Here is a 6,260-nt window from a genome sequence, read left to right on the forward strand (position 1 = left end):
TCATATAACGTAGCTATCTTTTTACAACCAAACTTGTCTGTGTTTTGCATAGACGGATTAATTAATGAGTGTTTAAGTAACATTACAGAAAAATATGTTTGTAAGAACTCAGCCAAATGTGAATGAAAAAAGTTGTTGCCAAGTATATAAAGTTGGGTTTCAAAATCCATAAGAGAGTGAGTGGTGTTGCCCTCTCTAAGAGCCCGGGGGACAAGCCCACTGAGGACCCTGATTGACAGATCTCAGACTAGCTTATCTTATATGTTAAATACACAACTTACACTCACGTGGGGGACATGTCCTGCTACCAATCGGTCGGCACAGAGAGGACACCAGAGGGAGTGGGTCTATGATAAACTGTTGCAGCAGTGTGTCTGTTAATTCCGGCCATCTCCTGTGAAAGTTTGTTAAACTACCAGGTAAAAAATTAAGCAGGTGTTGCAATCAATCCATAACTCTCCATCACCGTGGCTCTGCAAAAAAATAATCAATTGTGAATCCTCTGAACGTTGTTCCTCCTGTAAATTTGGTTCTCTGAGCGGTTGCAAAGCACTCTGACCTCTACAGTGCGACATTGGCTGTTCACAAAATTAATCCATGGTGTGTTACTCCAGTAAGTAATTGCACATACTGTCTTGTAACAAGATTAGTTTGGCTCTACAGAGAATATAGAACTGATTCTCTGAGGAAGTGTTTCTCTCTTATGTCATTATTCCTCTACGTTTTAAGTAGACAGCCCTGTTCTGAAAATTCCAGCATCCAGGGAAGATGGATTTCTGTGATGAGGCTAATTCACTGAGGGCCAATTGATAAAATTAACAGCTTAAGTTTTTTATTGCACTGCGTCATGGAATCACTTTCGATGACCACTAGAAAATATCACAAACAGATAATCTACGAAAAACCTTTTAACAGTCGAACTCTACAATTCAATGCACAATAGTTCTGTCTTTTAACACGTTTTAATCAACTGTAATATAACATATATACAATGCTTCCATGCAAATCTATGAATTTGCTTTACTCTTGATATGATAATGTAATATTCAAGTTATTTTTTACTTGAAATGCCAATTACAAAATCAAGCGTCACAATAGTCGGAGCATAAAACAAATCATGGAGTGGAAATGCTTGTGAAAAGTTGTTGTTAGCATCAGACTTATAGTTTATTTTGCTGATAACAGGCGATGGATTTGATCTGGTTTATCAGATGATTTCAGTCATTACTAACCTCTGGCTTTTGTCAACATAGCATATTTCCACATCACCTACTGTAGGTCAACCGGTGTATACATATAGGCCATCAGCAGACAGTTTAAACACTTGTTTAAACAAGGATTACTTTGTGTTCTCTGTGAATAAACCACATGTATGTATCTTACTAACTCTGAGCCCATTAAGGTTCCCTTCACAACATGCGCCAATTTACAACAACCACGCAACTGCCCAGTTTCGCACAGATATATATCAAGCAAAGTGTTAAGGACGGTCAGCACATATGCTGCCATCATAAAAGGATAAACAACAGCAGTTGCATCTTATTTCTGTCTTAGAATAGCGATGTTAATCCCCAGCATAAAGAAAGCAGAGACGGATGGCCCTTCCTTCAAGGTCTTAGAGGCTCCACTACAGCTGCTCAGATGAAGCTTTGCTACAATGTGGAACATACCTTGTTTCATCGTGTCAAAGTCTGTTATTCAGCCATGGGTTTCACTAAAGCTAATTGAAGATCAAAAAAACTATAAACATGAATATTTTGGTCCTTTCTAACATCCAAGAGTTCTTTAGTTTTCATATATGAAAGCAGATTTGATTTAAGAAAAATAAAAAATAAATAAATAAACATGTGGAAAGTTCCCTTTCTCTTTAACAGTGATATTTGGAGCATCTCTTCTGCTGCACATAGCATATACATTTCCAGCCTAATTGATTACCTTTAAGATATACATCACTGTTCTGGACAAATCCCGTTGTGATGAAATGCATTATGCATCCCGTTCATCGACTGCTGATCTTAGAAGCTACAGGTGAGTGCTTTGGGCTCTTCTGCTACAGAAGTGCCTAAGCAAACACGTTGTTCACTGGCTCTTACTGCAGTATCATGTTCTTTGTTACCTTGGCAACCCTGTGATTATGTTCTTCTCCCCATTCATGTCCCACTCTCATTCCCCCAAGAAACACCCCTTTTGTCACCACACTAGGCCAACAACGTAGTCACATTACAATGAGCATTGATTGGTTGATCAAAAGAAAGCTTAGAAGGGCTTGGCAAGGTAAAACAGATGCTGCCAATTATGTTTAATCCATACATCAACTGTGTGATTGTGGAGTTTGTATAACTTCAAGGATTCATTTGGTGCTACACACAGCAGGAGACCTTCCCCTTCAGACTATCTGCATATCTCACAGAGGTATTCTGAATATTTTGTCCAGTGTACAGCAATGTACAATAGTTTCAGGCACTTCAAATGTTTACATTTAAGTCCATCATGTAATACTGTCAGGGAGGCATCTGACTGGTTAAATTATAATGACATCACAATACAGTAACAGAAATTTACCAGAAATACCAGGAACTGTGCAAGCAGAAATTGACAGTAATCTGATAACTGTAATGTTATAAGCTTTTTGTCTCTTATTAAAGCGGTAAGGTCTCATTAACATGGAGGAGCTCTTTTACAAGGAGTCCTGTTCAAGATGGCAGCTCAACCTTGAAAATACTGTTTGGAGTGTTGCTACGACACTAGCAGAAACTTAATTTAGAGAACGACGGGGGTGTGCCACTCAGATCTACGTGTCACTGACGGCAGGAGAACACGGGCCTGTAGATACATTGTGTCGCTGCATCGAACAGATCAGTGTGTGGATGCAAAACAATTTCCTCCAGCTAAACTCAGACAAAACTGAAATCAGTGTCTGTGGCCCACAGAAACAAAGAGAAAGTGTTATCAGTCACCTTGAGACTCTCTCTCTAAAACCTAATAATCAGGTTAGAAATCTCGGGGTGATATTGGACTCAGACCTGAACTTTAACAGCCACATTAAATCTGTAACATCAGCAGCTTTTTACCACCTAAAAAACATTGCCAGAATCAAAGGAATAGTGTCTAAACCAGACTTGGAGAGACTGATCCATGCGTTTGTCTCCAGCAGGTTAGACTACTGTAACGGCCTGCTCACTGGGCTCTCTAAACGGGCTATAAGACAGCTGCAGTACATCCAGAACGCTGCTGCTCGAGTCCTGACTAGAACCAGGAAATACGACCATATTAGTCCAGTGCTCAGGTCTCTGCACTGGCTTCCTGTCGCTCAGAGAATAGACTTTAAAACAGCTCTGCTTGTGTACAAGTCTCTTCATGGTCAAGCGCCAAAGTACATCTCTGACATGTTAGAGCCATATGAACCAACTCGGGCTCTGAGAACCTCAGGGAGGGGTCTCCTGCTGGTGCCCAGAGTCAGGACTAAACAAGGTGAGGCTGCGTTTCAGTTTTATGTCCCTAAAATCTGGAACAGTCTTCCAGAAGATGTGAGACAGGCCTCAACTCTGACAATGTTTAAATCCAGGCTGAAAACAGTTAACCAGTTCTGTTTAGCTGTGCATATGACAACTGAAAGTATCTTATCTGCACTCTTCACTTTTTAATTAACTAATGATTATTTTAATGGGTTTTTAATTATTATTATTATTATTATTATTTTTTAATTTCTTTATTTTATTTTTTAATTTCTTTTTAATGATTTTATTGCCTTCTTGTGATTTTATGTAGCTGTGAAGCACTTTGAATTGCCCTGTGTATGAATTGTGCTCTATAAATAAAATTGCCTTGCCTTGCCTTGCCTTGCCTTGCCTAAAAAGTGAATAAATTAAAAAAAAGTGCAAGTTTTCCTATGAAAACACGATTTCCTAAGTCAACCAAGTATTCTGAAACTTAAATATGTCTGAAATGAAAGTAAAAACTGCTGGAATGTACCATGACTATAATGCTGTTTTGTCCATTGACTGCATTGTGCAATGATAGAAGAGTGCGTGTGATCATCAGTTTAAATACTGCCCAAAATGAAGTTGTCTCTACATAAAACCTTTCCTATTCTTGACTTCTAGGTGACACGCTACTATCTCTAAGGTGAGCCATTTCATCAGTGGTAATTTGAAGGCTCTACTTAAGAAGCAGGTATGTCTGGAGCACAGTAATCTGTAGGTACGTTGCTAGCTGTTTATCAACTGCAAGCGTCTGTCTGCCGCACTTCTAATGACAGGGTGGGATTTCAATAAAAAAGCAAATCAGCCACCTCAATTTGAAGTTCAACATCATACGCATCACACTCACCCAGGACGATTTGAACTAGTTTTGTCAGTTTAAGCCTTATTTTAAGATGAGTAAGGTGCACACATCTATTACAAGAACTCTGATATTTCAGTACACTCCTAAATCAGTCAGCTGATCAATTGGAGAAATGGTGATCATGACTGGGTGTCGGGTGGAGCAGTACAGGGTTGTGAAAATGTGAAAATATCAAGCAGTTTTACAAATACTTATTGCATACTTACACTCAGTTGTCCCTCTTTTTTCACTCATATCCTAAGTATTCCAACACAACAACACAGTCATAAATTCTACCTTTGCAAAGATAGTAATGATAGATGCATGACATTGTCAGGGACAAAATAGATAAGAAAAATATAAGGGGGTGTTGTTCAACAGAACAAAAACTCTAAACACTGATGTAGTGGAAGATCTGTTATACAAGATGGCACCAGAGGTGCTGAATCCCATTTCCACATAAACCAAAAAATACTGCAATGGCTAAAAGCTAAAAAGTCTCCATGTCTAAATATAAATATGAAGCCCCTGTGATATATTTCAATGAACTGGAGACAAACGCTCAGTCTTCTGGAAATACTTTCAGCAATTGTAGCATTGTTAAGGGCTTCAGTAAGCTTTAGAACTGCTTCAGCATCAGTCTGAGTCATTTCATGAAATATTAAGGAGACAATACATGCCAAGAGGCCCAAAAGCATACTTCAGTCACACTTGGTAGGGTGCTGCTATGTAAAAAAAAAATGAAGAAAGAAAAGAAATTGAGTTAACATAAACCTTCAGGTACAAGGTGAAAATTTACTCTTGTATGAAGCCACTGATGAGTGTGACAGGAATACATACTGCACATGTAGATACATTCTTAAGAAACTTTGATACTTTTCTTGTCTTTCAGGTAATAAAAAGAAACATATATGCTTATGCCTTTTAAGCCTATTCTCATGCTGACACTGTCATATAGTATTGGTTTGTCAGGACCCATAATGTAGCAAATCAAAACAGAGGATAGCCTTTAGCGTCAGTTTTCAACACATAGGTTTTCAAAAATTCTGTGGGAATGCATTGTTTCCAGAGATGGTTGATAATCCCAGCCCTTCCACAAAAGAAAGAATATCAAGCATTTGTGCTACCGAAACATAACCATGTGGCTATTTACAGCTAAACCTATCCAAATAACCAATATAATCATAAGTAAACAGTCAATGAAAAGAAAGCAAAAAACAGAGAAGTGAAAATAACGACTGTGTCAAACTGACCTTAGACTCTAGTCTCATGATATAAAGTCGTGTGACTTCCCTCCACCACCCAATCAACCTTCTTTTTTTCCTTCATAAGTAAATCCTTCTGAATGTTATGAACATTTCACACCCAATATCATTTTTATATTAAAGCAAATTGACTGTGCTTATGACCAACAAAGCAAGAGGAAGAAATTGTATTGTTACCGTAAATGATGCCTTTATGCGTTTAATTGCTTTGATGTGTAGTAACTGTTTATCGTTTAACACGAGACACAGCTAAATCACACATCAAGTCTCATGCTGAACACTTGACTAATAATATTTTCATGTGTGCCCAGTATCCTCTCGAGTTCAGAGAAAACAGCTTTCAGAATGACAAATGCTGAACAAATGGTTACGTGTCAGTGGTCATTGGTTTATTTTTGGGAGTTCAAACCTGATTTTGGCTGTATGTGTTCTCCATATTGGAGACTTTAGAGAAATAACTCTTAACATCCTGCAGCTGCGTTTTATGCATGACACTGTCATGTCCTTCCAGAGGGCAAGTGATGTAGAAACTATCGCGTGTCAGTCATTCAGAAGCTAAAGATATAAATAAATTAAAGCTAGATCACATTATACCTCCTGAGAAAGAAATGTTGACACTGTTCAGTAGATGCATACAAATCAACAGTTGAACAAAATGTTAAACTGAATCAA

The sequence above is a fragment of the Odontesthes bonariensis genome, chromosome 7 (assembly GCF_027942865.1).
Source record: "Odontesthes bonariensis isolate fOdoBon6 chromosome 7, fOdoBon6.hap1, whole genome shotgun sequence".
Taxonomy (NCBI): domain Eukaryota; kingdom Metazoa; phylum Chordata; class Actinopteri; order Atheriniformes; family Atherinopsidae; genus Odontesthes; species Odontesthes bonariensis.